A 21,990-nucleotide genomic window follows, 5' to 3' on the forward strand; every position below is an offset into this window, starting at 1 on the left:
TTTTCAGAGAGAGAGAGAGAGAGAGGGGGGGAGCGGCAAGGTAAATTTCATGGGGGGATTGTCACAAATGGGCTAAAGAGTACGACAAATTTATCCAAAATGGGCTAACAAATAAAAATTACAACAAATGCATAGAAATCTAAGTTGTTTATTCAACTAATTTGTCAACATTAGCATGTATTCTGTGTTTTTATGGAGAACGTATAGTCAACAGTAGAGTGTTTGTTTATTGAATTAGTTTGTAACTTTTGAAGGACAAATTTATCAGGGTTGTAACATTATATGAAATAGAGTGTAAGGAAATGTGAATAAAATTGTTTCTGCTGCACAGTGGTGTAGCCAGGACTTTTTCAGAGAGAGAGAGAGGGGGGGGGAGCGGCAAGGCAAATTTCATGGGGGGGGGTTGTCACAAATGGGCTAAAGAGTACGACAAATTTATCTAAAATGGGCTAACAAATAAAAAGTACAACAAATGCATAGAAATCTAAAATATCAGATCAGCCAGCAGGCCACAGGGGGCCAAGAGGGATGTGAATAAAATTGTGTTCATCTGCTCAGTGATGTAGCCGGGGATGTAGCCAGGACTTTTGCAGGAGGCGGGGGCAGCAAGGTACATTTCAAGGTGGGGGACAAACTTGGATGAAAATGATAAAAAATTAGCTAAAAGGTACAACAAATTTGTCCAAAATGGGCTAAAAAGTACTGTAGAAACAAATGCATAAAAATCTTAAATATCAGAGCGGCCAGCATCCCACAGGGGCAAGACTTCTCACGGTGGATATGATCCCGGGGATATGATATGGTGGCACAAAGACTTGCTTCAATCAATGATCTAATTTCAAGCCATTGATTTATATGGAAAAGATACTAAATATTATACTTCTAAGTTCTAAATGATAATCTCCTCTCATACCATTAATCACATTAAATAAAACATTTACATGTACACAAAATATACAAAATTTACCAACCGCGAAAGACCCTGACCGCAAAAGACGGGTGACCGCTAGTTGGATAAATATTGCAACATCCAACCTGATATATTAAATTCTCACTGCTTACTATTGATTGTGGCCAGCCAAATTGCGTTTGCATTATTTCCGAAGACTCCAACATAACAACACACTGACACACCATGGACCTTGTGCTTAATGAGGACCTAAATACGCGTCCTCGCTACGGAAACCTAATTAAACAACGAAAAGTGAGGTCTTATACCCTAGACCTCTTCTATAGCTTACGTCCTCGCAGCGTTAACCAGTTTGACACTTTTTCGGTTTTACCGACTTTTTGAGGACTTGACATGACAACACACCAAGGACATTTGTAATTTTTCAGGTCCTCGAAAATATTAGTAAGGCAAGTAGTATATAGGTTGGATGACGGGGGTAGGGTGTGTGTGTGTGGGATGTTTCTGGGGGATGGAGAATCAAGTGGGCTGGGGTATGTGGGTAACTTAGTCAAAATGTTAAGTTTCTTTTTTTTTTAAAAGTTAAGTTTTTCCACAACCGTGAAAAAATATGGGTCCACTAATGTTGTTGAGTGGAAGCGCGCTGATTTTGTTTTTGAGTTGGCTTGGATCTGAAGCTATGGTCACCTTGGTCTGGGGCGGACATTTTAAAAATGAATTTAGAAGAGCAGCAACGACATCACTTGCATTACATTCCAGATGTTAAATCTACATCATATGCAAAATTTGAGGAAATTTGCACGAGTCCATTTTATTTTAGGGCCATTTGTCTATAACTGGTCTTTACATGTAGCCCTATGGGAAGAGTGCCCGTTGAGGGCGCTTATAACCCCATTTTAGGAACAAAATGTGATTTAAAAAAAAGCGGACTCGTGCGAATTTTCTAAAATTTTCAGAGTATGTAGTATGAACATGTAGAAATATAATCAAGTAGTTGGCCTACCTGCTCTTCTCCGAAAAAATAAAAAGTCCTATACCTCAATGATAATGAAACCTAGGTGTGGTACTCTAAATGAAAGTGGAATATTAGAAAACAAAGCTGCCAGTACACCTACAACAATATTCCCATCCCTGTAACATCATACCACACACTCATCTATTTTTACACACAGGCCCATAGCTTGGATTTATGACAGGTGCAGGTAGCTAAATAAGTCACCTTTTTTATAAATTTGTCCATCTTAAAGGAGTTAATTGTATCTTGGAAAAAAAGCTGAAAAAGGGCTGATTTTCAATATTTTGAAAATCCTGTTGCCCTGTTTTCCCACAGTAAAAACACAAAATTTCCACTTTTTGCAGCAATTTTGTGCAAAATTAATTGATTTTGCTCCCCCCGAAGTTCACTTTGCCCCCCCCCTTTCCCTGGAAAAAAAAATTCCAGGTGTCACCACGATTACAATCGCTCGCTGATCGAGTATAAATTCAGCGTAACAGTCGCAGTGAGCAACAGAAATTTCAAAATACCAGTAGACCTTCCAGCATATTAGTTGTGGCTATCGATGTTGCCGATAAGTTGCCTTAAGTAGAGTTGTTATTTAACACTAGGTTTATTGATATATCGGCAATCAAGCAACAGAAGTACATCATGAAAAAATGCTATGATCCTTGTGATTGTCTATATGATACTTGCTTATTTTGGGTGGTTTTCCCCAAACCACAACAGCTCTCCAAATTCTCCTGTCCTGCATCACAGTTCCAAAGTCAAATGCAACCAGTCCAGAGTCCTGCTTCAGCACATCTACATATATCAACTGCTTTGTGCCAGAAGTGGGTAAGTACAATAGCTGCCGTATGTAGATGAGTACAATATACTGTGTGTAAATTGCTAAATGTTCACAGGGCAGCTATTGCAGTTACCCACTTCTGCCACTGAGCATTCGATATGTGAGGGACGGTCTACCATGGTTTCTTTCTCCATTCGTGGGTGTCCAATTGATCGGATTGGTGACAGTTTCGCTCTTACTCTTGAAGCATCGTCCAGCGAAGCATGTCTTTATTTCTCTAATGTTCTGAAAGTCGGGGTGTGTTTACATACAGCTGCCCTAAATTTGGGTATAATAACAACCATAGATAATCTGTGATACAGTGGGTATGGTTCAACTTTGAAGTGGTTTAGCCCCCCCCCCCCACCTGATACAACAAAAAATATAATAAAAAGAAGGTGCAAAAGTATGTGAAAGCCATTTTAGCTCATAGTATTATGTAGGGAAAGTGTATGTGTAGTAAGAGCAGCCAGCAGGTGTAATGTGAAAACTTTTGTTTGCAATTTAATTCCAGACAACACATTATATAGGATCAAATTTGACATGGAACGGATCAAATTGAAATTTGACTACAAAAAAATATCACATTTTTGACTATAGGAAACCACAAAAGATCTTATTTTCCTTAACTCCCTGAGCACTACCTGCCGATCTAACATTGCCTCTGATTGGTCAATTACATGATATCTTCACTTTAATCACCAATCAGAATGGAGCTTTGCAGATAATTCACCCCAATTTTTTTGCGTGGTGAAATTATTTTAACAATGTTGCTAATTGGGCCAATTGATAATGAAAACTTCTTCTTGGCCAATCAGCAGGTAGTTCTCATGGGGTTAAAAAGCAGGTCAATACGACTAGACAGTGTAAAGTTTGAGTGTGATATGATCAGGACAATCTTCTTTAAACTGTAATACAAGCCTGTTTTTCAACCATAAGTAATGTATTTTGTTTGGTTAAGTGAGTTACATGAGTCTAGATGAGCAATCAGAGAAGATATATTACCCTTCCCAGAATCCTTTGCATTTAACATGATGCATCACCTCATAACAGCAAATGACACCCTTATTAGGTCATCTTAATTTAGTAGTTCGTCTCTAAGCCTTTCCCAAATTGAAAACCTAATGCAGAATGTGTTTTTTTAGAGCTTTTATATTTTCCTTTCCTTTTTTTTATCTGTGGGATGATCTTATTGACAAGAATAGAACACCCTTTTCATCTGTCAAGGAGGTTTTACTGACTCAAGATGAAGAATTTGATTGAGATTTACGATTTAGCCTATTTTGAAGTGTGATGATGTCAGACGTGATATATTTGTGTGGGGGATTTGGAAAAAAATCTGTTATTTAGGGATTCAATCATGTTTCACCGTTGTTCATCACCGATTAACAACGATGCGTCTGCGTCGTCTGAGTGGTTTACTTCGCGAGGGCAGCTTTAGCTGCCCGATCGAAGTAAACCACGCAGACGCGCCGGACGCAAGTTGTTAATCGGTGATGAACAACGGTGAAACATGATTGAAGGTTTTCAACAACGAAACAAGCTAAAGATGTCTAATTCAAATGATTATTTCATTCGGAATGTGCATTTGTCATTGCCACTCAACCTTACAAAAAGATCGCGGTATTTCTCTGTTGATAACGGCAATAAAACTAAAGAATAAAGCGATAATATTTAGCTGCTACCGCCAACATAAGAGAGTTCATGTTTATGCATACGTTCCAGGCATGACGAATTTTACGCTACTCATGCGTAACACGTACTATCGTAACCTTGCGTTCGCGATACGCTACTGGACTGTGGATTCATCACGGATTAACAACGGTTGGCTCCTGTACAAAGGTATAGGAAGAGTTGTTGAATTACTCAATGCATTGAGAATAACGCACAAAAAGCGGGCGATGTTATTAATGCGCGCGGGGGCTTTGAAACAAACTATTATATTAAGATGGCCTTACTTTGTACAAGTTTCCTTTGTTTTCATGTTGAGAATAGACTGGCTAAACTTATTGGTTGATAGTCAAGAAATAAACATCTTTTGCATGATGTTCTGGATGTGCTCTGTTCATTGAGGTACTTTTTGTCACTATTGACCCACATTGCACTAGATAGCAAATCAGTACAGAAAATTGAAATGAAAGAAATGCATTGTGGGAAGTGTAAGATATGTCCCCTGGTGAGCAATCACAATACTGTCTACATCATACAATGAGATCTTCTCTCATGATCATCGTATTAGCTAGTATCGCAGCCCTCCCAAGAAAAGGTGTGCAGTATACCGCCGTGAAACGAGTAACCATGTTCTCTGTTATTTCGCCGTCAATATTAAGATTATGTAACTCAGATTATGCCGTGAAACCGCCACAGTGCAGTGCTGCTTGTACTAGTTGTAGCTGTAACGATTAAGCTGAATAAATAATCACAATTTTTTCGTGGCTTTCAGTGTGAAAATCCGGCTTTCTGATTGGCTATGCGAACTGTGGATTCACTCCATGAAGAGCGATTCTGATTTCACTCTGAAATTGAGCGGTAATTTTGGATCACTCTGTAAGGAGTGAATCTAGATTGACAGAGTAGAAGCTTTTTTTCACTCTAAAAGAACGACTAACCGCTCGAATAGAGTGAGAATGAAATCACTCTGAGTTCCGAGTGAAATTTTCACTCTTTTACATTTAGAGAGTATCTATATAATAAAAAAAACAGAAAAAGAGCAAGGTGTATACCTAATTGATGTGGGGAAAGCAAGTAAAACACAGATTAGATGGTATAAGAGCAGAACAAAACACAAATGTAGGCCCAGAAGTAGGTAAAAATGACCAAAACCAAGTCACAGAAGTGTTAAACAAAAACACAAGAAATCAATTAGACTATGCCATAGTCGATTTTTGATAAATAAACATATGTTATTAATCGATCATGATGAACGCATTCAGTTGAACTCGAAATAATACTTATATCTATGACATCAAAATACTAATAAATGGTTATGAAAAAGTTTATTATAATTATATTAGTGACAGTAACAGTAAACTATACGTATCCGTAGGCTTATATTATTGAATGCAACATATTATGATGGCATAATTATAATAGACTTATAATGGCACTTCAATACAAAAAAATTCTGATTTTAGACTCTACCAGGTTATTAATCGCGAAAGCCCGAGTTAAAAATCAACTATGTACCGGTACACTGCCTTTTTAACAGGACTTTGATCGGGGACTTAGTCCCTAACACACACTGTCAATCATACTTGTTTATCAATCCAATTTAACCGCAGGCACAAAGCGTGGATGTTACAAGACGCGCTCATGCACCTAGTACACAAAGCGCTGCATAGTTGTGTACGATGTAGTCATCAATAGCTATCAATGGTAATGGTACGTGCTCGGAGGATTTAAACCATAACGAGATCTGGGCGACCAATCACAAGCCAGATCCATTTAAAGATGCATTACATGGCCAACTCTCCATAGAGTCCCGTCCAAGTCAAAGTAAGTAGTCCACTTGGGAAGCTAGTAAACAGAGGGAGTACGGTGACTGAAAAGATCAGATGTGAAATTCTATCAATTGCACACAATTAATACAAATCAGAGTTTTATGCTTAAATGTAATAGCCAAAGTATACAAAAATGGGCAAGTGGACTACGGAGAAGTCTAGAAATCAATATGAATACAAAAATGAATTTGAAAATCAACACTGAACCAATGACAAGGAATAACAAATGTAGGCACAGAAGTAGGTAAAGTCCAAAAATGTGATGGCAAAAAATAACCAATTCCAGAGATCACACAGGTTTAAACCAAACAGACAAAAAATTGATGTTTCGAGCTGATAAACTGCTCTTCTTCTAGAGGGACAATTAACCCCCGGCTTGTACCCAATGACCCCTTTTTTTGTTATGGTTCTACCTATTACCCAATGACCCCCTTTAAAAAAATTCATGTACTCAATGACCCCCTTTTTCTATTTGCTGCTATACCCAATGACCCCCCTTTTAATTCCCAAATTTAGGTGGTATTTGTGTTCTCCTCCAGAAATAATGAGATTTTTCACATTTCCAAGGTGGCCAAGTTGTTTTACACAGTTTGGCACTTATTCATGTGTACTTAATGATACTCTTTTGGCAATCCTGTACTCAATGACTCCCATTTAACTTTTTTTACCCCAATGACCATCCTTTTTTCAAAGTTTCATACCGAATGACCCCATTTTTATTCAGGTTGTGTACTGAATGACCCCATATTTTTGTAATTGTACATTTGACCTGAATGCCCCCTACTTTTAACATGACCGAGGCACATCCCTGCCATTTCAGATAGGGAGTGCCTCCCCCGGGCAATTAACCAAGTATTAATTCACACTTTGTGGTAGATTTTGTCATTTTTTTCAGTGTCAGATGCTGTATTTTAACTTGATAGGAAATCTAAACCTATGGTATGGCTTGCCCATTGATCTGCCCAGGTTTCAAGGTTAAGTTGAGTTTATAATAAATTGCATACAGCATAATTATGTCAAATCTGTCAGCTAATGGGACTGATCCAACAAATAGCATGACTTGCCCATTGGTCTGCAGTTTTCAAGCTCAAGTTGGAAAACTAGACATCTGGTTTATATAATGTGTCAATGTTCAAATCTATGACTGTGCATCTCCTTCACTGTCTACTGTGTCAACTATAAATGGGATTGATCCGAATCAATCCACATCTAAATGTATGGTATGACTTGCCCATCATTGGTCTGCAGGTTTCAAGGTTAAGGCTTATACAATCAGTGAAGTGAGGGACTGATCCGAATCAATCTAAATCTAAACATATGGTATGACTTGCTCATCATTGGTCTGCAGGTTTCAATGTCAAGTTGGGCTTATACAATCAGTGAAGTGAGGGACTGATCCGAATCAAATCAAATCTAAACATACGGTATGACTTGCCCATCATTGGTCTGCAGGTTTCAAGGTCAAGTTGGGCTTATACAATCAGTGAAGTGAGGGACCGATCCGAATCAATCCAAATCTAAACATATGGTATGACTTGCCCATCATTGGTCTGCAGGTTTCAAGGTTAAGTTGGGCTTATACAATCAGTGAAGTGAGGGACTGATCCGAATCAATCCAAATCTAAACGTATGGTATGACTTGCCCTTCATTGGTCTGCAGGTTTCAAGGTTAAGTTGAGCTTATACAATCAGTGAAGTGAGGGACTGATCCGAATCAATCCAAATCTAAATGTATGGTAAGACTTGCCCTTCATTGGTCTGCAGGTTTCAAGGTTAAGGCTTATACAATCAGTGAAGTGAGGGACTGATCCGAATCAATCTAAATCTAAACGTATAGTATGACTTGCCCATTGGTCTGCAGGTTTCAAGGTTAAGGCTTATACAATCAGGGAAATGATATAATGAATTGCATGTAATGTGTCAAATCTATGTCAACTAATGGTACAGATGCAATTATTAGTTTAGTATGCAGATGTTATTATAACTATGATTTCCTCTGAATGCAGCAGAATGTTAAAATCCATATCCAGCTATGGACGGTACGACCTTCATCTTCCACACAGGGAGTGTGAATTTCAAATGAGGTTACCTGAATAAGTGACCACAAATTAAAAACAAGGGAAGTAATCGGCACAGCACAAAATTTCACAAGCGAAAATTATCACTTCTGTAGTAGTAGTAAAAGAAGAGTGGTTTAATGGGAAATTGCAAATCAAAATGTTGACTTTTTAAGGGATTGGATAGCGATGTTTTCTCGTATTAATTGTGGGACCTGAGAGCGCATCAGACATATCGAATTGCATTTTGAAAATGAGATAATGTCCAACTAATATCAAATAATTATCAAAATTTGCGATATAGTACACATTTTATGGCAAATGTGCTCTCAGGTCCCACAAAAAATACTGTGCAAATGTTGCTATCCGATTCCTTAAGTCATTACATTTAGTTTAATAGAACTACAATAGAACTACTATTTTTCAATTCCTTTTCTTTTAATTACAGCTCCATGTTGAAGCAGAAGCAATACTGAAGATATGTGATAGAATAATTGGTAAGTGATGATGCTATTATTATAAGTGCTGATGATTTACATGTTAGTCATAGGCTTCAACATGATATTTGTTCAAAATATCAAGAGCTATCTTAAGAATCACTGAACCAATACTAGGCTTGTTTGTACTCATAATAATGCATTTTTCATGCTGATTCCAAATATGGTCATGACAATGGACAATTCTGACATTTATGATTTTTTAAAGAAAATTTGGCACTTGTCATCTGCAATCAACATTTATTTATGTGGAGAGAGTCCAAGTAATATTGTAATATAGTCCATAAAAAAGGTCCAGATATAATGGTGTTGCAGCAAATTTAACTACTAGTAGCATACCGTCCTTTTCTCAAGCAGTGCTATAATTTGTTTGGCAGTTCACATTGTACTGTCAAGTGTCTTTCTATTAGAGAACGCCTTTCAATTAAAGTAGCAAGTGACAACAGATCTGTAACATACTTGACTGTGAAACCAATATATATATACCCTTATTCTGGATTTTCAAAGACAACTTCTCTGACCCAGAACACCTTCCACTTATAGTAGTATTTTCATGCATGCTACTAGTTTGTAAGAATATACATGGCTAGTGCCACTCATACTCTTACCAGGGTTCCCGCAGTCCTTGAAAGTCCTTGAATTTGAAAACACCATTTCCCGGACCATTTCAAGGCCTAGAAAGTCCTAGAAATTTGCACAAGGTCCTTGAAAGGCCTTGAAAATTGGAATTTTATCTAAAGTATCCTTTTGGGGAGTGGAAAGGAGCTGTCACTTTCATTAATACACAACTTTTTGTGTTGTGGTAAGTCCTTGAAAATCCTTGAAAAGTCCTTGAAAAGTCCTTGAATTTTAAAGGCTTCAAGGTGCAGGAACCCTGTCTTACTTCTACTAAACCTCATTGCTGAAAACTTCACATTTGCCAATCTTATACACGTAGGAATAATTCAATCATTTCTGGTTCAAATTGTCAGAAAATGAATATACTCCTAACATACTTTCTCATCAGATATGGAGGCATACTTAATAGTTGCTAATGAAATTGTCAAGCTCTTTATCACGTTTTTTAATTCTCCTGGGGCCTGGCCCACTGATATGCCAGTTGCAGATATGTACTAAATTTGTATTAAGAAAACATAATTTGGTCTTCACAGGAGCGACTTAGTTCTTAGCTACAGTTATGATGGTTGAAATCAGCCCTTTCCTGATCTCTTCATTCTAGAATGTGTGATGTTTGGGAATTACATATTCTTACTCAAGACACGGTCCTGCAAAGTGCTAACACTTCAAAGTGTTCATAGTTCTGGTCGCTAGGGTTCAACTCCCCGCACAGACATGGAATACTATGTGGTATGTATCATGTTCGCTTCCATCTAGCGACCAATAACCTGAATAACCCATATATGTAATCCAATTCAATGCAGTGCATTGCACAAGCTCAAACACCTGTGGTTCTTTGATGTTAACTGCATACAATAGAAACATTGATCAATAATGAAAGTTAGTCAAAAGATGAGCTTACTGAAGTGAAAAAATTTGTATATGCAGAATCATTATTTATGCATATTGCCTTGAAAATCATAAAAAGCGATTACTTGATCAACTCAAATGATTTTATTAGCGTTATTTATAAACCATATTTCAATAATTCTAAATGTTTTATATGCCTTTTGACCCAGAAATGTATGAATTTGATGCAATATTGTGATGAAAAATAATATTTTACCAGTCAGATTCAGAAAGAGAAATCTCATTACACACGTTAATTACATCACAATCTAAACATAGATCGTCAAGTTCATGCACAATGTTACAAACTGTTGTATGTTTTGCTATTTCGTTTTCTCTGTAGGGAATGTGTTTTATCTTTAAAATCGGATATGAAAAACTATCAAAAATACAGCACAAACGGGCATCACTATTTGTGTGCATAATACAAATTTACAAATTATATAGAAGTGACATATGACACTTATAAAAGCTGTATCTTAAAAAGGAGATTACTCTGATGCTAGCATTTCGGCATGGAAACTCATGTGAAATGAAGAAAAGTATTTCTGATTGATTTTGTGTGCCTTTTGAGCGTTAAATGTTTCAAAATGTTAAAATGAACAAAATTCAAGTAACTATATGATGTCATCAACATGACATTAATATTCATGAGGAATAATTATTGCTCCTTCAAGAAAGAAATGATTAACAAATGGTTGGATTCCATTGCACAACCTGCTAGTAACTGTATCTAGAAATTTGTGAAAGTTACTTGTCAATTTTTGCCGTAATCAGGCTTTTTCTATGGTTACTGACCAGCTCATTAACGCGGTTCATCAGACATTGGGACATTCCTTACCATGGGATTACCGCCCTCTGTTGATGACAGGGCTTCGAACTCTTATCAAGGCGATATAAGAAATGCAGGGCCGTGAAGAGTACACGTAATCAGGTAATAATGAAATACAGTCAATGAGTCAAATAATGAATAATGGAAGAGTCCCTTCATTACTTGACACAAAATATGTGACAGGAAACTTTCAACATTCATAGCCCAATCTGCAGCAATTTTCAGTTATCCTGTGCAATTTGCCACTAATAGAATTACCATTACTATGGGATTTGTTCATTTTACAATATGCTGTCATTGCAGTATTTAATTTGGACAGTCCGCGAAATTTGACCGTGAAATCAACAAAATAGGAGGTGTTTAATTTACAGTGTCTGCAAAATTTGGATAAAAGGGGTACTTGGGAAAATCCGGTAATTTTATGTCAATATTTAGTGTCACTGAAAAGGTGTGTTTGAAATTCTAGTCATTGAAAACCACAAAGGGGTTGTTTTTGGCCAAATTTTGTCCTCAATTTTGCATGAAAAAGGGGGTATATTTGATGAAAAAACATTGCAAAGGGGACTTTTGAAAGATTTAGTAACTCTCATGGTTGTCAACTTTTGTGTTGAGTTGCCGGGAGTGAAACTTGACAATTGTCAGAAACCGCCATTTAAATGAAATAAAGCATAATAATATGAAAAAATATTGAAAATTAGTGGGAAAAGGATTTATTTTTATATTTGTCACATAAAATAAGTATTACAAATCAGACAATATGTAAGGTGTCATCTTAAAGCAGTAATGCAGTTCTTTAATTTAGTTACAAAATCAATAATTATATTTTCAGAGACAACTGCCATGTTTGTGATGTGATAGCTAGGTCAACACTGTCAACAATTCATTATTAAATTTACTGGAAAACCACTTCATTTCGCTGGGGATTTAATTTTGCTCATTTCACTAGAAGCCTTAATTTGCCAAATTAAATACTTCTGAGTGTAAAAATAAATTGCTGGATTAGGGAAATTAAATACCCATGAAAATGGTGGTCATTGGCAATTAGCGAAATAAAGTACTAGTGAAATTAAATAGCTTTACAGTATATCCAACTGTTATCACATGAACCTCTGCTGTCATACCGTCACACTTACTGTCCACTTGGGTCTTTTTGGGCGAGAAATGCAAAGCATTTCTCGACCTTATTGCGATGGGTTTTGGCCTACTTATTTCCTCACAGCGTTGCAGAATAAAAATAAAATAATCGTGCTGTCTATGTAATCAGGAAACTACAGAGGCGATAGTGTACATTTAAATTTGTCATTACTACTTCATGTCTTACCAAGGAATGTGTTTGTATTAAAAGAAATAATTGTTTTACAACTTGGATGAACTAGAATTACTTTTATGCAAATCCGAAATTTGCAACAGATATTTTTCATTTCTTTAAGATTTAGCGGTATTGCCAGATTGTACGTACAGTTGGGCTACATTAATAGCCTCATAGTTTTATTGATACTGGCAAAATACTTGCCTGTATGTGCTTGTTGTTCTGCTATAGCGTATAGAATCTGTTAATGATACTATAACCACACAGTCAATTAATTTATGTAAACATGTCCTTTTCAGAGGCTGTGTTTATATAACTGAATTCATTTATACAAACACAACCTTGAGTAAATTAAAGAGAGTACTTAAGGGATCTGGAATGAGCGTTTCGATAGTATTTTTGTGGGACATGAGAGCACATCAGACAAAACGAATTGCATTCCCAATACGAAGAATGTCTTTCTGATATCAAATAATTTTCATTTTTTGAAAATCACGATGTAATACAAATTTTATGACAAATTATTAAAATTTGATATTTTTCATATTTTTGATATATAACAGTACTCGAAGTAAATTTTATAAATCTAATGACATATTCTTAAAGTGTATGTAGCTGGGAGGAAAAGCCGATCAATTGAAAAATTTTGACCTTTCATATTGAAGATATTTTTTTGTGTTTTGGGGAAAAGATCCATATCTTCAATACGAAAGGTCAAAATTTTCAATTGATCGTCGGCTTTTTTATCCCACCTACATACACTTTAAGTAAAAATCATCATTTGCAAATTTCAAAAAATCAAAATTATTTTATATCAAAAGGACATTCTTCGTATTCAGAATGCAATTCAACATGTCTGATGTGCTCTAATGTCCCACAATAAATACTGTCCAAACGTTCATACCCCACCCCTTAAATGGGGAAACTTCGGCACGCGATAAGAGAAAATATATTTACTTTAGCACTTATGGATTCTGCCGATTGAGAATTAATGTCTGTTAACTGAGGGGTGTTGTTGACATTAAAACATGATAACATATTATATATATTTGAACAGTAACTCGTTATGGGATTAGCTAATAATGCTATTTTGATATTTTCAGGTGGTGGTCGCAGTGCATTCTCTAAATTCAGTAAATTTCAATTCGTCAACCGTGTAATTGAATGGGATTAACAACTAGCTATGTAGCAAAGACGTCAACTTCATGTACAAAACATTAACACTCTTATTTTGTAAACATTGTATACCCATAGCTATTTTAATCAACAATAAATGTTCTGTAATTGTTCATTATCCTTCATTTCTATTAGACTTTCAGTGTATTAGCAAGTAGATGTATATATGTATAACAGATGTTATTCGTTTGTAAACACTTTTTTTCATAAACATAGGATACCCAAAGATACTTATTATGCTAACAATGAACGTTCATTGACTGTTAGGCTAAGTAAACGTTACAGGATAATATGTATTCAAATTCTGCCTCAAGGTTCCTGCTTAAATTGTGTTCAAGAATCAACTAAGATTTATTTGGCCCCACCTTTTGCCAGTAAATAGGCTGTCATGAATTATCCAGTGTATTTTTATTATACGTGCCCGGTCTTATAGGCTGTCATGAATTATCCAGTGTATTTTTATTATACGTGCCTGGTCTTATCACTTGGTACACAATAGCTCACCAATCTGAAAGCCTGTTTTAATCACAGTGGTCAGAATTAAATAGTCAAAATGATTAGACAAATAGGGTACACTGTCCATACACTGAGTACAGTCTCATTGCAAGATCATGGGCTAGATACCGTAGTCCTTGTCATTTGAGGTACGTAAAAACATACTCATTAAGATCGATGCGAATTATAGAAACAGTTCAAACAATAAAATAACTACACCTTTATCTTGACACTTCCTCATTTGCTCGCCCTGTTCCTTTTTAAAGGAATTGTTATTTTTCCATTGATAGTTTCAGTGTTTAAATAAACAAATATTTTCTTGCCATACAACATGTTTTGGGTTTTTTTGCATCAAAACCTCATCCTTAGACACGTTTCACTAATTATAATTGTTTGACATAAAAAAAAAAAGATTGTTTGCTTGTCTTCCACCAACCAACCCTAATCTGTAAAATCTGGATTTTTTTGTTTTACTGTACAAATGAATACCGATTACCAACCCTAATTTTGGAAATTCCAGAAAAAGGTTTTTTTTATTTCAACATTTTTGAAATCCTGAAAAGTTTTTTTAAAGTTTCTACACACTTCTAAACTGTTTTAAAACATGAATGAGTTGTATACAGTAGAGAAATATCCCAATTCACAACTATTTGGGATATTTATTAAGCTAATTAAAGGCATACAGTCATGTTTTGGATAATGACCTTCAAAAAAAATATTAAAAAATAAAATCCCGACCGACCGACCCAATTCTGAAAAAGTTGTGGAGGACAAGAAATAATCTTTTTTTTTTGCCTTACTAGCAGATCCATAACCAGGATTCATTTTGGAGATGCTGGAGGCTAAAAAAGCGGACCTTTTGTGAATTTTTCATTCAAAAAAGGGCTTTTTTGAATGTTTTTACCAAGAAAAGTGGACCTTTTGTAATTTTTCCATCAAAAAAGTGCTGAATTATAACATTTTTTTACAGAAAAAGTGGACATTTTTCTAGATTGGCATTTCACAACACTCCCTGGCTACAAGGTACTGTTGTTCGAAGCAGCCAAAAATATCGATTTTCATTATGTAAATCAATATATTATAAAATAACACTTTGATGTTTTACAAAATTTCATTCTACAAACCATATACTTTCAAACCTTGCTTGATTTATCATTGTTAATGAGTTATGTATGTTTATGTAAGTGTTGCAGGTGTTTCAGCCTTCCTACAACATAACTCAAGAACCACAGGACCTACAAAAGTATATCTGTGATTCCGAAACGTCCACAGTAAGTGCTGTTTTATTGGACTAGAACTATGAAATTCGTCTTTATTTATTTATATCTGTGCTATTTGAATTCTTCTACACACTCGCTATAAAATGAGCTATGCGATTTTTGCCAAAGCTGACTACCATTCGAAAGATGCTGTGAACTACCTAATTGCAACACTTTAAAATAGTGTCAAACCTTAAAAAGATTAGTTTGCGTCTGATGTCAGGGTAAAAGCGTGACGTGATTGGTTGCTGACCTGCGCAGTACAGCGTTTTTTTGGTCTGGTTGACAGGACGTCATACTAAAAGTAGTCTTTTTGATTATGTGTTCAATTATACACACCGGGGTTTCCCCTTACAGTTTTAAAATGCCATCTTGATTTCTTGCTTTAAGACAATTTTTTGAAAGTGTCAAAAACTTATCATGTAGCATCATCTTGAGATATTATGGCCTGCAGTAGATTAACTATAATCATGCAATCAGAAGTGGCTATTCCAGTTAAAATCCACACACCCCCTATGGAAGATGTGACCTTAATCTCCCACACAGGGAGTGTAACTTTTAAATAGGTTACCTGAATGGGCGACTCCATTTGAAATCTGTACCCCCTGTGTGGAAGATTAAGGTCATGTCTTACATAGGGGGTGTAAGGATTTCAACTGGAATAGCCCATAGTAGCTGTACTGTCATAGCAATGGAATTGCTTGACTAGAATTGACCACTCGGGTTTTTCCTTTGATTGTTTCAGTTTTGAAATAATTATGTTTTTGGGGTTTTGTTGCACACAAAAAAGAGTCAGAATCTCATCCTAGGGGATTTTATGAATATATCTTTTGATCAAGCAGTAAATGCACTGTCATTCTACTGACAGGATTGACTTACAAGTGTCAAAACTGACCACTGCAAATTTCGTTCATTTAAAACAAAAGTAACTTTACTATATCGTAGTGTTGGCCAGCCCATCCATTATGACACGATATTGGATAGGCAAAAGACAAAAAAAAAGTTTGTTATAATGTGTCATCTTTAGATCTTTGTTTTGATGTTTTAGTGTTGGAAGTTAACTCTCTTCACGTGGGTGTCGACTGCACACTAAAAGTTGCACATTTTCTTTAAAAATTGCAAAATTTCAGAATTGGTTATTTTCATGACCATAATTGGAATCAGCATGAAAAATGCATTAAAATGAGTACAAACAATCTAGGATTGGTTCAGTAGTTCTTGAGGTAGCTCTTGATATTTTGAGAAAATATCTCAAAACTTGGCACTTTTTATGTTGAAATCTATGACCAGCACACAGAGTATTAGGACTATAATTGTTGACTGTATCTCAAAATCAAACTCATTTAGCTTGATTACATCATAGACAGTAGTCTCTCTACTGTCTATGATCACATAAGGCCAAGAAAAAAAGAATGTATGTCTCAGACATCTGCGCGCATTGCTATGTGAAATCCAATTTAGCGCTTAGTGCTACTGCGTTGGCCGTTTTTTTTGGTTTTTTTGCCCCTATTTTCATTTTTTCAGTATCGTATAGCGATCCAATTTTGTCTTTTTTGCAGTTTGGTTGTTGTTTTTTGTACACATTTCGCCATGATTGTAAAAGAGACAAACAAAACTATTCATTGTGTAGGCCTATATATTACTATGTTTCTGTATTTGAACATCAAAATGTACATAAATATTGTGCCTTTACTGTAAAAAAAATAATAAATTAAAATATTGCATATCGCATATCTCATATTCTTAAAAAAATTTAAAAAACACATAGCACTTAGCCTTTTTACCAAATGTGTCTGAGACATACTTTCTTTTTTATTTGGCCTAATTTAAAATCCACACTACCCCTGTGGACGATTTTGGAAATATCTTCCACAGGGGGATTATGAATTTAAAATGGAATGAACACATTAGGTAGCTCTGTTCAATTTCATACACCTCCTGATAAAGATTCAACCTGAATTGACCACTGAGGGAGGGTGAGTTTCAAATGGAACTGCTAATGTGTTCATTCCATTTGAAATTCATACTCCCCCTGTGGAAGATATTTCCAACATCTTCCACAGGGGTAGTGTGGATTTTAAATGGAATAACCTAATACGCTTCATGCTCAGTGCTTCATACACCCAAATACAAATTACTGATAGATTTTTGCTGCTTGAATCCATGGAACAGATTGAAAATGATCAATTTAAAAAAATGGAAATATATGAAAGCTATTTTATTGCACAATTGCCTCATTTTGGTCTTATTTGGTTGGGGCATCAAAATACCCAAAAAACGGAATTCCTTGCCGGTACCACAGAATTAGAGAAGGAGAACTGGGACTTGACCACCATCTTGATACAAGCATGGAGCAAAAATTGTGGCTATTTGATTTCCCTCGGAATGCACTAGAGGCATTCGTTGTCATGCACCGCGACATCGCATGATGGGCGCATTTGAGAGACGCACTTGCTGCGGCCTGCACGTGATACCAAAATGCTAAAGATGAGACGCAGAATTGTTCATACACCGTTGGCAAGCCCCCGAATAACCCCAATTTTCTCCTCATAGCTGACGGCGCGATTGTACCTGGCGGCCGGTTCTCCTTCTCTAATTCTGTGGCCAGTACAGTTCTTTTAGGCACTCCCTGTGCCACCTGAATTGTTATGGCTAGCAAAATAATAACTGACCACTGCGGTGTTTTTGATGTTCATAAATTGTTCACAGCATTACACCTCTGTGTCGTGTTTATAGATGGTTTTATGAATAAATCATTGTAGTTCTATGAACAGCCAATTACTTGGATACAGATGATTTATAAATGGTGCTAGGCATGTATCATCATCCCTTCTTATACATCATTAAACTGGGTTATTCATAATTAAACTGGTTTATCCATAATTAAACTGGTTTATCAGTGTGCGATGTCAATGACTCTCTGTGCACTGTACTATCACTAATTGTGTTGTGTTGATACAATTTGAGGGGCATGTTCCAAATCCTGTTAACATTGGGCTATTCTGGTTGAAATCCAGACACCCCCTGTGAAAGACATGACCTTAAAGTCCCATCAGGTGGTGGTCGCCGTGCATTCTCTAAATTCAGTAAATTTTCATCGTCAACCGTGTAATTGAATGGGATTATTTTGAAATTTTAAAACGCTTGAAATTTCACAAACAAATAGGCCTATGTTAATAAATAATATAAATACAAGCTAAAACTGTTGGGGTTCGATAATGAACCCCACAAAATTGACCGAGTATATGGAAAATGCCATACGGCCGGGCGGTTTCACAAGTTGCCGGCTCTATCATGCCACTCGACGCCTGAGTCCGATTCAGTGATCCCAGTGCAAGTGTAACAAAATTAAAATTGTTTATAAATTGCTTAAAAGTGAAGGATAAGTCATTCAAATTGTCATTTGGTATTTTTGAAATTAAAAACTTGGCAAAAAATAAAGAAAACAGCAGTATTGATGAAGTTGAAGCCCCATTCAAATACATGTCTATATATTGTCAGTATATAAATTACAAATTCCTGTGAATGCTTTATTTTTGTCTTTTATGAATACACAGCTTTCGGCTGAACCACTAGCAGGCTATGTTAGTACATCTATGACATTTTTATAATCATCCGGAGGAGCAAATCATTGAATGGGCATTTAATCTTACACACAGGGAGTGTGAATTTCAAATAGGTTACCTGAATGGGTGATTCCATTTGAAATCTATACCCCTGTGTTAGAATTCAGTATCTGCAAGTAATCAGCATTGTAAATACTGCATTGGGGTGTTTGTTTGAAAAATGCACCCCATGGTCAGTGGCGTACCGTGGCCGCCACAACCCTGGGGGGCTGAAGAAAATTCAATTTTGCCGCCCCTTCCTCAACAGCCCGAAAAGGTTGACCCAAATTTTTTTCGGTTGTTTGAAAAAGTGAAAAGCAAAAAAAAAAGAAGGATTTCAGGCGCTAGCGCCCTAAAAGCAACACATTTTTTATGCTTTATTAAAATGTTCTGCCCTTTTTTATTTAATAATTCTTTTTGCCGCCCCTTTCACGTTTGCCACCCCTGTTGTTGCTGCCCCTTCTTCTTCCGCCGCCCCTTAATTTTGGCGCCCCCAAAGCCCCCCCCAAATACGCACATGATGGTTAGAATTTCAAAATCAGTATGTTCTTCGTGAAACTTAGGACTTTTACCACTATCTATGCCATTATTGGGCTAATCCCATTTAAAATCCACATTACCCCTGTGGAAGATTTTGGAAATATCTTCCACAGGGGGAGTATGAATTTCAAATGAAATGAGCTCATAGGCAGCTCCATTTGAAACTCACCCTCCCTCTGCGGAAGATTCAAGTTGAATGATGTACATGGAATTCAAATGGATCTGTCTAATGTGTTAATTTCATTTGAAATTCATACTCACCCTGTTGAAGATATTTCCAAAATCTTCCACTGGGGCAGTGTGTATTTTAAATGGAATAGCCCTTTGAATTACAGAATAGAATATTAATTTTGTATAGCGTATTAAAAGGGCATTTCGTGATCCACAGCATCATCCCCCACTGTTCTCACAAAAGTTGAGATTTTTATATCACTGGAAACCTCTGGCTACATAATGTTTATGTACAAAAATTTCTTGCAGATTAATTCGTTTAGGAAAGATATTGTGAAATTTATTTCGTTCTGGTATACCAGAACAAAATTACAACACATTGTCTATGGAGCAGTGTAATACACATAATCATGCATAACTCGCATACGCAAAATCAGAATCAACTGACATTTTGGGAATAAGATTTTTTCGTGGATATCTACTGAAAAATGTCATAAAAAGAGGATGCTAGGATCACGAAATCCGCCTTTAATGAGAGATTAATATCTCAGTTTTTGGAAGACAAATCTAAACATTTTGCCCAGGAATATTGGGGGGGAGGGAGGGCAACACAACAATTTTTCTTGCCTAATTGCCTCTGATGAATCTACCAGCCCCCTTAGGATTGTTTCAAGATCTAAATCTCTTATCAAATTTTAATCCAATGTGTGAAAAGTCACATCTGCCAGTGCAACATCCTCTAGTTTGTTGGGTCATGGTTTGTAGTCAGTACAAGTCCTTATGGATTGATGACACACATTAGCTGTTCAATTTAAAATCCACACTCCCCATGTGGAAGGTGATGTATGAAATTCAAACGGAGCTGCCCAATGTGATAATTTCATTGGAAAATAATACTCTCCTTGTGGAAGATATTTCCAAAATCTTTCACAGGGGTAGTGTGGATTTTAAGTGGAATAACCCAATGTGTGAAAATCTCACCTCTGCCAGTGCAACATCCTCAAGTTTGTTGGGTCATATTTGAGGTCTGTACAGGTTCTTACTGATTGATGCCACATGTTGATGGACAGTATTGGACACTCACTTGAGGTGAGCACAACACACTAGGATCCACAACATTTTCATCTATCAAGGCACAGTTCTTTAACCCCAATACATTTGTACATTCATTGAATGACCTTTGAAAATTTGGGTATTAAAACGCATACTCAGCAACTTGAGGCCAAATTCTGCGCTATGAGTGTTTACTTGAGGTTATTGAACTATGCCATTGGGATGAGGCCATTGTGGTCCATAGTGACATCTCAGCTGGCTTGTCAATTTTACACTCCACAATCTGATTGAATTTACAACTTTTCAAATCTAGAGCTGTTGTTGACAAGATTTGTCAACAATATTGTCAACAAACCTGATTTTTCCTGATTGTAGACAAGCATGGACTAATTATTGACAAAAACCTGGTCATTTTAGAGATAAGTTAACCTTAACATCATCGTTATTTACCATGAAGTAACTGCATCAGTTTTGTTATTATTTTCAATTGAAAGTGGTGCAGATGTTTTACATTACAATCCCAATATTCTGGTGCTGCATATTTGGGGTATATGGTAATATTTTCATAGTCTCTGCATGTAATATTTTGACTTTATTGATGTGTCGATAACTTGTCAACATCTGATCTTGAGATTTGATGATTGTCGACAATGAACATTCAACTCAACAACAGCCCTATCAAAATCTGGATGATTTTGAATTCATTCTGCACAAGTGAGGTATCACAAACTGAAGTGTACAAATTTTTTTGCCCATTCAATTCAATGTTAAGAATTATAAGCACTCCAACAAGTATTAATGATTTTGGGCAATTCCCACTTGGTCCAATCCCATTTGGTCCAATCCCGCTTAGGCCAATCCCATTTGGTCCAAATCCCACTTGGTCCAGTCCCAGTTAGGCCATGCCCCACTTAGTCCATGTCCCACTTAAGCCATTTCCCACTTAGGACATTCCCACTAGGGCCATGTCCCACTTAGGCCATGCTCCACTAGGGCCATGTCCCACTTAGGACATGTCCCACTAGGGCCATGTCCCACTAGAGCCATGTCTCACTATGTCTCACTATGGCCATGTCCCACTCGCCATATCCACTAGGTCCATGTCCCACTAGGGCCATGTCCTCACTTAGGCTGTGTTTTCTCTCACTCTCCTACTTCTTTGTGCCATGCATGCATCACATATAGTATGTCAACATATTCTAACTTTTGAACACAGCACTTTTTGAATATGTTGACATACTTTATGTGATGCATGCA

The 21,990-nt window shown here is 36.4% G+C and overlaps 1 long non-coding RNA gene across 1 annotated transcript in view; it reads left to right on the plus strand.

The window, feature by feature from the left end:
* Nucleotides 1–21,990, plus strand: part of LOC140162458 (uncharacterized) — a 347,701-nt gene that overhangs the window by 157,567 nt on the left and 168,144 nt on the right. Inside the window, exon 3 of the long non-coding RNA XR_011860292.1 lies at nucleotides 8,739–8,787. This is a non-coding gene — a long non-coding RNA (uncharacterized lncRNA). The remainder of the gene's footprint in view (nucleotides 1–8,738; nucleotides 8,788–21,990) is intronic.

Source organism: Amphiura filiformis, chromosome 10 (genome assembly GCF_039555335.1).
Source record: "Amphiura filiformis chromosome 10, Afil_fr2py, whole genome shotgun sequence".
Taxonomy (NCBI): Eukaryota; Metazoa; Echinodermata; class Ophiuroidea; order Amphilepidida; family Amphiuridae; genus Amphiura; species Amphiura filiformis.